Here is a 13,559-nt window from a genome sequence, read left to right on the forward strand (position 1 = left end):
TCATCAGCATCAGACAAGGACAAACTATTTGCCAAGAACTCTGCAGCTAACTATCCTCTGCGATGAAGGTCATCAACTCCCCATATTTCCTCCTACAACAGACAACACACTATCCAACATACAAATATCTGTGCACGAGGTCACCAAAATAATCAAGAACCTTGATTCCAATAAAGCAACTGGCCTCGACGGCATTCCAATTATAGTGTGGAAAAAGCTTCGACCAGAACTTGCCCCATACTTACAAAAGTGTTTAAGCGTTGCCTTAAGGAGAAGTGCTTCCCAACACCCTGGAAAACCTCGTAAGTATGCCCTGTATTTAAGAACTCAGGTGATAAGTCATCTCCCTCTCAGTACAGACCAATAAGTCTTTTGTGTGTAATGAGTAAGCTACTAAAATCCATATTAAATAAAGTAGTCAATCACGTCAGCAGAAATAACCTCCTTAGTGACATGCAATATGGTTTCCATTCTGCTATATCTACAGCTGATGTGCTAACAGTTATATCCCATAGGATTAGTGAATCTCCCGACAAAGGCTTCCTTTCTAGGGCAATTGTTCTTGACATATCAAAAGCCTTCGATAAGGTTTTGCATAAGGGCCTACTTCACAAGATTTCCAGCTACGGTATCACTGGAAATGTTTTCTCAATAATTAAATCATTTCTCTCTGATAGGTTCATAAGAGTAGTGGTTGATGGGCATCAATCAGAGGCCTACAGTATTAATGCTGGAGTCCCCCAGGGGTCCACCCTGGGCCCAACTCTCTTCCTGATCTACATCAATGATCTCCCAAAACACATACTTAAATCTTCTGTTGATATCTATGCTGATGACACGACCATCTACAGCAACACATCAAAGGCCGTAAATGACAAAGTTCTCTCTGATTCCCTCTCCTCTGATCTTGAGCGCATGGTTTAGTGGGGGAAGAGATGGCTGGTTACTTTTAATGCATCTAAAACCAAGCTCCTAACTTTACATCATCAATGCTTTGTTCCTCATCTAGCATCAATTGAAATGGATGGCTCTCGTCTTGGGGAGGCTTCATGTTTTGACAAGCTCCTGGGTTTGACCTTTACTCCTGATCTGAAATGGAACACGTATATCAAGTCTGTTGCCCGGGCCACTGGGAAAATGGTGGAATCCTTCTACCGCTCCAGAAGACATCTCACTACTGATGCAATTCTCTATCTCTATAAAAGCCAAGTACGTCCAAAGATGTAGTACTGCTGCCACATCTGGGCTGGAGCTTCAAAAAACAGCCTATCCTGCCTTGACAGAGTACAAAATAGACTTTGTGGCTTAGTGGGGGGTGCTCTCTTCTCTTCCCTGCAACCTCTCTCCCACAGAAGAGACGTTGTGAGCTTGTCTTTGTTTTATCGTTATTTCCATGAAGTGCTCGTCCGAGCTCCAATCTCTGGTCCCTCCTCACCAATCTTTCATGAGAAACACCCGTCTAGCTAAAACCACTGTCAGTAATTTCCCCCACTCTTTATCTGTGCCTAAATCAAAACGTAGATTCCATGAACATAGCTTTTTTTTCTGGAAGTGCACGCCTGTGGAATTTTCTTCCGTTTGCCTGTTTCCCACCTGGCTACAACTTGGATGTCTTAAACAAATTCCTGATTAATCGCCCCCCCCCCCTTATGTAAGACACTATCAAATCTCCAATACCAACTATTACTACGATATTATCCCATTGATTATTGTACACAAAATAACCCTTATCCCCGAGTGGCTTCCAGGCCTTGATAAGTGGTGATCCCCATGTAAAAAAACAAAAACAAAAACAAACGAAAAAACACTGTCAGTAATTTCCCCCACTCTTTATCTGTGCCTAAATCAAAATGTAGATTCCATGAACAAAGCTTCTTTCTTAGAAGTGCACGCCTGTGGAACTCTCTTCCGTTTGGCTGTTTCCCACCTGACTACAACTTGGATATCTTCAAGTCCAACATAAACAAATTCCTGATAAACCACCCTCTTAAGTAAAACACTTTATCGAATCTCCATTACTAACGATTACTACTATATTATCCCATTGATTACTGTACATGCAATAACCCTTATCCCCGAGTGGCCTCCGGGCCTTGGTCAGTGGTGACTACCATGTAAAAAAAAAAAAAAAAAAAAAAGTCATGAAGGACTTCTCGCTGACCGAGAACAGAAACGGTGAAGTGCAACATCAGAACAGATACTACACTGTGATCTTGGCACAAAACGAAAGGAACAAACCCGTAGTGTGACAATATGCCAGAACCATGAAAGAGAGACAGTGGAGGAAACGTACAGAAAATGCCTTTCCTGTTTATTGATGTAAACCCTAGAAATGGTTACTCGTCACTCGTAAAGAGTTGTTCATGCTACGTTAATTGTTGAACTGTTGTTGAATGTCTAAACATAGGCACAGAAAAAAAAAAAAAAAAAAAAAAAAAACACCCGCACCCACAACGAACATTTCTAGACAACCACATTTATATGTAAGTGCATACATCAAGAGACACGTATATATGACGTACGGCATAATCACGTTGACACATCGGTTCCTGCTGGATCACTGAAGTTAAGCAACGTTGAACCTGGTCAATACTAAATGGGTGACCATTTGGGAATTCTTAGTGCTGTATGTGCTCTCCGCTTATCTCAGCATTGTTTCCAGTCGTCCTGGACTTTTCCTTGCCACTGGACTCAAGCAGTGCCGATTCAGAAGAGGCGTGGTTGAGGGATTGCGAAATCCTTGCCTCACAATTACACGCGCAGCTGCCTTTTTTGGGGAGGAAGATATCCTTCGACTTATGAGACTTAAAAGAGGCATTGATATACGCACCTGTGTTATACAGATCTGCTATATAACAACAGGGAACATATTTCACCTGTCATACCTTTTTAGAAAGATGGAATCGCCCGATAGCTGAAGACAAGATTCTAATAACCACGACCGGACGGTCCACAGAGTTTTAGAATTATTTAAAAAATACAAATAAAAAATATATCATCAAGGGAGATAACGCATTTTAAATTGAAGAATATAATAGAAATAGTGTAGACACGCATTTAGTGGATCAAGTCTTTCAACAACAAAAGCATCCTATTGGTATATGCATGGGCTGTTCAATAGACTTACAGGCAGCAAAAACCGAACTGATACGTAAGTATACCATAATAGATAAACAAAACATCCGACATAAAATTGTCTCGTTGGATTTTAAATTTAGACTAAAATAGCATTTAAGTTGATAAATAAAACTTTGCTTCTCACCAGCCAATTTTCATTTGCTATTGTTGTGTCATGTTATTGACATTATAATAATGTATTTAGCAACAATTTATTTGTTTTTTTAAATTACTTAGTTTAATTAAACTAAGTAATTCAGACAGCTGCTAATATGATTTTTTAAAATAATCACCTAATCATCTTTGTGTAATACTTTAACCATCTATAATATAGACCTCACCTGTCTGTTTAAATATATGTATGTATGTTTGCCTAAAAGTTTCGACAGACGTGACGGATTTTCATGAGATCGGTATCGTTTTGAAGGTCGAACTTTCGGATGACAAATATCGAAAAATTGGTTAAAAATTAATTCCTTCACCTTGAACTGGGCACTTTTCTACAGGGAGGGGTTGCTTTTTTCGCTGATACTTTCGAAAGTCATCCCCTCTTTTTGATTGACTATCCTTAATTTAAACCTTCGCCACTTCCAGTTTGGCGAAGATGTCACGTTTTTTTCTTTTCATGTTCTTTTCCTCTTTTGCGGTACGGGTTCGAGCCTACCGTCCTATTATTTTGCTTTTACTCAACACACACCTCCAAACACCCGGCCAATGCCGGGCACCTAGGATAGTCTAACATAAAATTATCTTGTCGGATTTTCAAAATCAAATCCGAATAGCATTTCAGCTTGTAAATCAAACTACGCTTGTGACTGGCCAATTTTTATTTGCTATTGTATTGTGTTATCAACAATATAATAATGGATTTATTTGAAAACCGCGACGGGATAGAAACTCTGAATCTCCTGACTTACTGCCTTCCATAGTTGTTGTCATCTCATCACGGTTTGGCCAAGTAAGCATCCGGCCGTCTTTGGTTGGTTGGTTGGTTGGTTTTGTTTTACGGCATATCAACCCTTTTCGGGTTATTTAATGCTGAATCCAAAGATTTTGAAGAAAATTTTTTTAATAAAATATATTTGTTGTTTTCACGTCGGTTTCTATTTAACCCATAGTTGGGACCCTAACAGGTACTACCACTCCGGGTCAGAGTGAACCTGGGAGCAATGGTAATTAAAGGGTGGCTCCACACCCCCAAAGCCCACAAGCTGGGACCTCACCACTGGATATAGTTTAAGGTCATATCCAGGACCCCCTGGCCAGCTTTGGGTAGGATTGAAACTGCTATCTTGCGACAATTCTCATCTGGAACCGTAGAGATTCAACCGCTCTATCCACTGCGCCACGGACCATGAAGGGCGATCAAGGTTGAATTTTTTGGTCTTATAAATTCATGTTTATTTATTATCTAATCTTCCATGGTCGGGTCCGTACCGAATGGTATATTATTTTATTGGAATTCATTATCGAGATGAGTTTTATTTATTCATTTTATTTATTGCGGAGCATTACCCTCATCTTTTTCTTAGTTGTTTCACAACGTTTCTACCCAATAATAGTCCGCAATGAATAAATAATAGTCCACAATGAATAAATTAATAAATAATACTCATCTCAATAATGAATTCCAATTAAATAATATATACTTTGTCCAGCTCTGACAACTGTTAATATGAAACATTTTAAAATTAATTTTTTTGATAATAACTTAATAAAAATAAAAACAAAGGGGTAACTCATTTTAAACAGAGTACTCTAATAATCTATATATATATATAAAATGTGTTTATACGTGTGTGTATGTTTATACGTGTGTGTTTGCATGTGTGTGTGTGTGTGTGTGTGTGTGTTTGCATGTGTGTGTGTGTTTGCATATGTGTGTGTGTTTGCATATGTGTGTGTGTGTGCATATGTGTGTGTGTGTGTTTGCATATGTGTGTGTGTGTTGTGTGTGTGTGTTTGCATATGTGTGTGTGTTTGCATGTGTGTGTGTGTGTGTGTGTTTGCATGTCTTGCAAAAACTTTAATACTCTAATCTCTCTATATAAAATGTGTTTGTATGTATGTGTGTTTGTATGTCTCGTAAAATCTATAATACTCTAATAATCTAATATAATTTTTGTTTATTTTAAGTTTAAAAATGTCCAAGCAAATAAAAATTAAAAACTGGGACTTCACTATACCCCGGGCAACTCCGGCTAAGTAGCGGGTTGGTGTTGAATAAAGTTATTTTCTTTTTCAATAGTTTGGTAAAGGCAAGCAGATTCTTTCCAAGTACTGAAATTACCTTGTATCGATGTCAGTCATTGGAGGGATTGTTGTGAAGACAAATCCGTGCTTATAAGCCAACGCAATGAGAAAAGGGTTAGAGTTGGCGCTGACGTCATCCGATTAAATGAAAGAGAATATGAAATGAAGAATTAAGGGCACTGACAAATGGCATTTAGATGATTGAGACGACGAAGAGGAGGAGGGTGAGGCGATGGTGATGTGACCAAAGACTAAGGATTACATTAAGTGTCAGGGAAGGCAAAAAGCAAAGGCAGTGATCAGTCGAGGGGGCATAGACAAACTTTAATTTAATCATGTAGATGCGTCAAGAGCGGTGGGACTTTAGGCAGTCGAGTGCAGGGAAGAGGGGTGGATTTTGCAAACGTAGTCTCATGGTTTTGAAACAGTGTGTGTGTTTTTATTATTTATTTTTAGAGATCCTCTTGGATGATATCTGTAGAATGGTTCGTACTTAGATTTTTCAAAATGCAAAATTTGGTACCAATTCTTAGTAAATAGTGATAGAATGAAAACAGGAAAATACCTAGTTATATCAAAGAGGGAAAAGAGGGGGGGAATGGGAAAAGAGGGGGGAGAGGAGAATGGGAAAAGAGGGGGGAGAGGAGAATGGGAAAAGAGGGGGGGGGGAGAAGAGAATGAGAAAAGAAAGGGAGGGGGAGAATGGAAAAGAGCGTGTGTGTGTGTGTGTGTGTGTTGGTAAAACATGACTTTTTTAAAATTATATTTTATACTTTGTATACAACAATCATGTTCGTTTAAAAGCTCAATGTTTGTAATATTTAACAGAGCATACATGAAATAACATAGCTACATGCATTCCAAATATTATTTTTCTTAGCAAACAGTTCTTTCAGGAGGTCAAAATTTCGGTACATTTTTTGTACAGATCCACTTCGTTGTGCAGAAACAATTATTATTATATCAATATCTAATCTTTTCATGCGTATACTTAGCAGAAAACAGAAATTTTTGTTTAGAAAGAAAATTATATAGAAGATCCAGCAACGCTTGTTTATTTAGGTAGCCATCTTTGTTTTAATTAAAACTAGCACTTCAGCTTGGCGTTGCCCGGATGTTTGAGAGAGAGAGAGAGAAAAAAAAAGCGGTCAATTTTTAACTTTGACCCCTATTATGACCCCCTTAACATTCATTGTTTTGGACTCAAATCAAGTTAGATACATGTCCAAGGAACCTATATCTAAAATTTAAAGTGTTTAGACCCAAAATTGGTGGAGGAGTTTGGTAGAGTTCTCAAAGGTCAAATCGTTAAACTTTGACCTCCTTAACAGCCAAATTTCTGTCCGAAAACTGATTGCAAAGATTTTCCCAAATCTCAATACCCTGTATATCAAATTTCGAGTCTGTAGACTGAAAATTGACAGAATTATTGCGTAGGGAAATGTACACAGAAACTTTAACTTGTATAGATATATAGATTGTCGGGTTCCTACTGGTGTAAAATGACTGTTTTGTCAGTTTTAATTCTTATATTAGTTTACCATCTTTTTCTTCTTACAATTTTCAATTTCAACATTTAATGGAATGTACTCCAACGAACTCAAGACACTTGTACACCTCCTCGACATAAATACCCCCCTCCCCGACTAACCCTACAAGTTGCAAGACCCACCCATACACTGTAGAGATCCCTAGTAGCTGGAAAGTTTCTTCCTTTGAACTGCTAGACTTTGAAGTTTCCTTCCTGTTACCTTCTTCCTTAACTGTACTGACATGCAGAAGTTCAAGTGTAATATTAACTAGTGTTGGGACGATTCCTAAATTTTTTCCGATTCCGATTCTAGGAAAAAGTTGATTAACGATTCCAATACCTGTGGAATTGTTTTGAAATACACCATTATATAATCGAAAGTTTTTGTGTAGCGAAAAAATTTGGTACAGCGAAAAAGTGGAAATACAATTAAGGGAATTTCCAAAACGATTTAATTTTTTTTTGTAAAATTTCTTTCATTGAAGATAAAAATCAAAACAAATATTTTAACCATGAATTAAACGTGCACCATGAAATTAACAACCCATTTCAGGAGTTATTTTATATATTAAAAAAATATAAAGTAAAAGGGCGGACGTACACGAATGCTACCCCTGTAGTGAAATACGCATCGGCTCCGATGTTGTACGTTGTTTTCAAGTTTAATTATGTTCACGGGACTATAAACCATTCACAAAATTTTGTGGATCCGCTTACTGGTGTTTGCACCAACAATATTGAAGCCTACTGGTCTCGCATTAAAAGAAGACTGAAATACATATCGGGATCAGTAGGAGAAATGAAATAGTCTCATGTCGATGAGGCCATGTATAGAGCGGCTTATAACATGAAAAGTGAAAAAATATTAGATAATTTTGAAACATTTTCAGAGCACGTTCATGAAAAATATGGTAATTAAAAAAAAAAAAAAATCCCAATAAGTTTTTGGGGGAAAAAACATGTTTTGAACAACTGAAATTTTTATTTTTTTATTTTTAAATAAAAAAAAAAAAAATGATTATTGAAACAAAAACAGTAGAGTTCTCGTCGAGTAGTTTTTATTTTATTCAAGAAAATAAAAGGTACTCATGCACTTATTGAGCAGTGCTGAAATAATTTAGAAAGCCAATCTTAACATGGGGATGGGAGGCTGTTGTGTATCTATTCTGTACTTTCACCTAACAATTTAATAGGAACAGATATCGTAAAACTTTAATTAAACTTTAAAGTACTATTTAAAAATAGCGCAGATAAATAAGTGCACTAGCACCAAATAACATTTTACTGTTTCGATCTACGATATTCCATGAGAAGTACGTACACGCTAAAGCTTTTTGGTTATTTTTGTTTATCGACACAAGTGCTAATTTTGATTTTCACCAATTTTCCTTTAAGAACAATTAGAAACTCTTCAGACATTGGGCAAGGCACTTAAACCATTATATAATAAATAAATAAATAACAGTAACATAAGTGCATAACCCCCAATTTTTTTTGTTTTGTTTTGTTTTGATTGTTAAATCCAGCAAAAAAAAAAAAAAAAAAAAAAAAATGAATAAATAATAAAAGAATACAAAAACAATAAGAAAAAAAGGGTATCTTAAAACTTTAATTAAGCTTGAAAATAAGATTTAAAAATAGCGCGGATTCCATTTTGACTTTCACCAACTTTCCTGTTAATAATTACATAAACTCCGGGGGGGGGGGAAGATAAAATCGGTGAAGCTTAGATAAGCAGGTCTGCAGTTATGGCTAAAAAATTAAAACCAATAGCTATTACGTTAAGCATGCATATTCGTAATGCCGTCATTCGACTTTCACCGTGCAAATTCCATTTCTTAATTTTAACACTTTTGCACCGATTTTCCCCGGCTAAAAACCCAAACAAAGTTTCGTATGGGTTCGAATACCATATGTATTAAGTTTCATGTCTGTAAACCAAAAACTGACAGAGGAGTTTGGTAGGCAAAATGTTTAAAACAAATATGTATACGCATACATAAATATATATAGAAAGAGGCTTGTGTTTACTATAACCTTTTTACACAAATATTACACAAGTATAAATCATGTAGAATATCTGTATAAATATAATTACGCGTAATTAACTAAAAATTATCATCTCATAAGAAAACCGAAAAAGCTAAAAAGGAATTAATTAAAATGAATGTTTAAAAGAATATGCGAATTAGCTAGATCTTTTGCAGATGAATGCAATTCCACGGCCATAAAAGTTTTTTTTTTTTTTTTTTTTTTTACATGGAGTTCACCACTTATCAAGGCCCAATGGCCACTCGGGGATAAGAGTTATTGTGTGTACAGTAATCAATGGGATAGTGTAGCAATAGTATTGGAGAATTGATAAGTTGTCATTACTTAGGGGGTGGTGGTTCATCAGGAATTTGTTTGTGTTGGACTTGAAGACATCCAGGTTGAAGTCGGGAGGGAAACAGGCAAGCGGAACAGAGTTCCACAGGCGTGCAGTTCTAAGAAAGAAGCTTTGTTCATGGAATCTACGTTTTGATTTAGGCACAGATAAGGAGTGGGGAAAATTATTGACGGTGGTTTCAGCTAGTCGGGTGTTTTTTGAAAAAGATTGGCGAGGTGGGACCAGAGAATGGAGCTCAGATGAGCACATGCCATGGAAATAACGATAGAACAACGACAGGCTCGCTACGTCTCTTCTGTGGGAGAGAGGTTGCAGGGTAGAGAAAAGGGCATCCCCCCACCAAGCCAGGAATCTCTTTTGTACTCTGTCAAGCAGGATAGGCTGTTTTTAGCAGCTCCCGTCCAGATGTGGCAGCAGTACTACATCTTTGGACGTACTTGGCTCTTATATAGATAGAGAATAGTATCATTAGTGAGATATCTTCTGGAGCGGTAGAAGGATCCCACCATTTTCCCAGCGACCTTAGCCACAGAGTTTTTAATATGAATATCAATACACACGCAAAAAAAAAAAAAAAAAAAAAAAAAAAAAAAAAAAAAAAAAAAACCTTCGAATTTATAGGAGCACACACAACACACACACAACCACACAACACACACACACACACACACACGCACAAAACTACTGCGACAAGACTACGTTCGCTGTCTTTGAAACCAGCATTCCTGAAAATTCAGACGACTTCTTTTATTTTGTTATTTTTTAAAAAATTTTTTTATTCTAATTTTATTTAATCTCTTCAGAACAATAACACTAACTGCGCAGACATCTTTTGGTCTTAAGTGTGTGTTTGGGGAAACTAAGTTCGCTGAAACAAGATTTTATTGCTTGATTTAAAGATTGAACTTGAAATCTTTGATTTATCTCGCTGGGACACACGCAACGAATTCTTGATAAAGACTTATATTTGATTTATCGTCCGTTTTACATGCTGACATGCGTTGGACGGCTTTGACAAATTGACTTTAAAAGTCACCCATCTCTGGCAAGGTCTTGAATTACCCCTCTTTCCCCTCAAGTCTACTGTCCAGAATTAAAATGGCTGTCGTAAATTAGTTTACGCAATGACTATTTATGCAAAAGTAAATTGAATTGAAACTTCTTTTAAATATTTCTGTTTATAATGCGATGCTTCCGTTCAGTCTCGAAAGACAAAGGATACCCCCTGTAGTAGCAGTTGCGCGTGTAATTGTGAGGCAAGGGTTGCGCAATCTCCAACCACACCTCTCCTGTTGAACTTTTGTCAAAATCGGACTTTTCTTCCAATTTTCGAATTCTGTAAAATCCGATTTAAGAAAACACTTTTTATTTTAGCTTTTACTACGCCATTAGATATTTGCAACTTCTCTGTCAAATCTCGGATTTTGTAATCATGCCCAAATGCATTTTGTCTTTTGATGGATTGCTAGTTGCTATTTCTTCTGATGAGTTAAGGGCAAAATAGATTCATTGATTGATAATGATTTTGCGCTACAAAACCGTTGCTGTCAAAAATTGTACATGTCAACGTAAAGACATCGTGAAATTTGGAATATAGACTTTTGTTATTTATAATATAAATCTCACCAGTTTGTTTAAATGTATACAACTTTCGACAGAGGCAACGGATTTTCACAAGATCAGTACCATTTTAAAGCACGACCCTTCGGACGACAAATATAAAAAAAAAATTGGCAAAAAACATTAATTCCTACACCCTCAACTGGGCACTTTTCTACAGGGATAGGGTCGCATTTTTCACCGATATTTTCGAAAGTCATCCCTCTTTTCGATTGTCTAGCCTTAATTTAAACCTACGTCATTTCTGGTTTGGCGATGGGCGCAACAGCAAAGACATCAAGTTTTTTTGTTCACGTTCTTTGCCTCCTTCGCAGTATGGAGGCGAGCCTACCTGCCTACTACCACTTTTTTTTTTTTTTTTTTTTGCTTAACACACACACCTCCAAACACCCGAGCAATGCTGGGCCCCCAGGCTAATATATATATATATATATATATATATATATATATATATATATATATATATATATATATATATATACTCCTTATGTTTTTTTTTTTTTTACAATTTTGAACAACAGAAAATTCATAACTTGTTTTACTGAACGAAAATTTAAATATTTTTTCACAATATAGCTTAGAACGTGATCTACAAACTGTAATAATTGTTTAAAATTTGGTCGAAAAATGAGTGAGCGGTGAAGTTTTAAAGCAGTTCTAAATGACTAAAACTGCCACTTAATCATATATTCAAACACTACCGTGTTTGAATGATCATATATATATATATATATATATATATATATATATATATATATATATATATATATACACACACACACACACACAGGGTGACCCCCCCCGCCCCCAAAAGAAAAAAAAAACGGGCCCCGACTCTAATTAGGTCTCGTTTCTTGGTGTTTTGTCCGAATGAAATGAAACTTTGGTCATAACTAGTTTATTATATTCAAAACGTCACATCAAAACACTAGGGTCTTTGGCCTTTTTTTCTCTCCGTAAACTGTAAAATGCTCAGAAAAACAATTGAATGTCCTGTTCTTTTTGGTTTTGTTTTGTTTTGTTTTTTGTTTTTTTTTTGGGGGGGGGAGGTCACCCTGTATTAGTGATGGGACGATTCCAATATTTTTCGTGATTCAGATACAATTACCGATTCCAATTCGGATTCTTTAAAAATCTCTAAATATTTAACTATAAAAGTGTTATTTTGTCCCGATTACTGTAAAAGAACGTGTTAAACATGCATATATTTTCTCAAACGTAAAAAAACACTTGTGAGGGAGATGATCTAAAGATTTTAGTGTTACTGGAAGTTTAAAATAAAACTTATTACTACTATTACAAGCAATGGAAGAGTTTATTTAAACCAGAAGAATCGTTTATGGCATCGGAAAATAGGCTCACATTTTTCCAATTCCGATTAATCGTCCCAATACTAATATATATGTGTGAGTGTGTGTGTGTGTATATATATATATATATATATATATATATATATATATATATATATATATATATATATCATAGAGTGGAGTTCCTATTATAGTCTTTAATATTCTTACAATAACATTTGTTTCCCTTGAAATTAAACACGAGACAAAATAATCCTTTCCACAGCACATTGGATATTAATTTTCTTCTAAAACGCAGAAAATAACAGACGAGGGGGAAAAAAAAAAAAAAAATCTAACATTGAAAAGAATAGAAACAAAACTTAAAGAGAGTCCAAAGACCCATTAAATGATTCCCTAGGCGCTAAAAGAATACAAAAAAAAATATTTCTTCGGAAGTCCTGAATTTCCTCGAAACCTCAGGGGAGAACGAGAGAGAAGAAAAGGAGGCTGGGTAGAAAAGAAAATAAATAAATAAAAAAACATCGCTCTTTCCTATTGCCATCTTTATGTGTGTCATGTGGCCAGGGAAATTGAGAAGCAATATATAATAACCCTTATAATCAAGAATTTGAGATTTTTGAAGAACGGTGCATGTGGAAGGCGAAGGAAGGGGGGGGGGGTGCTAAAATGCCTCCACACTAACGGCATTAGATCAGAGAAAGGAGATATGTTGTCATGCCATAGCTTGGCTAGAATACATTACTGGCATACATATGCGCCCTTTGGAGACACATTTTCTTACTAAATTTTAGACTACACTGGATAACAATCATTCGGGTACTTTGGTAAAAAAATAGTAAAATAAAAAGAAGGTGCCAAATTCCTGCTACCTCTACCAAATGCTTTGTCATGTGACTTTTTTTCTTGCCTGATGAAACAGTATACCTTATCAAATCAACCGTGTGTTAAAAAATAAAAAAAAAAAAAAATAAATAAATAAAAGACAGCAAGAGGGGATTTCGTGCTGCCAGTCGGACCTAGGGTTAGTGGTAGTTTTTTTTTTTAATGACTTAACACTGATATTTTGAGATAAAAAAAAAATTTAAAAAAAATATCCTAGCATCTTTACTGAAGATGGCTCAGAAAATACTGGAGCAAAAAAATGAGTATGGTACTCACATCAGCCAGTCCTTGCCAAATACAAGAAAACTAGAAAGGACCAGAAGTACATAGAAAGTGTTTATAATATTTAATGAAAATTATATAATATAAATCTCACCTGTCTGTTTAAATGTATTATGAATGTATGTATGTTAGTATGTCTGCCTAACGCTTTCGACAGAGGCGACTGATTTTT

At 35.9% G+C, this 13,559-nt stretch overlaps 1 protein-coding gene across 1 annotated transcript in view; it reads right to left on the reverse strand.

The window, feature by feature from the left end:
* LOC145263864 (polycystin-1-like protein 1) overlaps positions 1-13,559 on the reverse strand; it is an 842,774-nt gene that overhangs the window by 711,802 nt on the left and 117,413 nt on the right. The gene's annotated exons all lie outside the window — the stretch shown is intronic.

The sequence above is a fragment of the Euprymna scolopes genome, chromosome 39, assembly GCF_053919585.1.
Source record: "Euprymna scolopes isolate OS-2025 chromosome 39, ASM5391958v1, whole genome shotgun sequence".
Lineage (NCBI taxonomy): Eukaryota > Metazoa > Mollusca > Cephalopoda > Sepiida > Sepiolidae > Euprymna > Euprymna scolopes.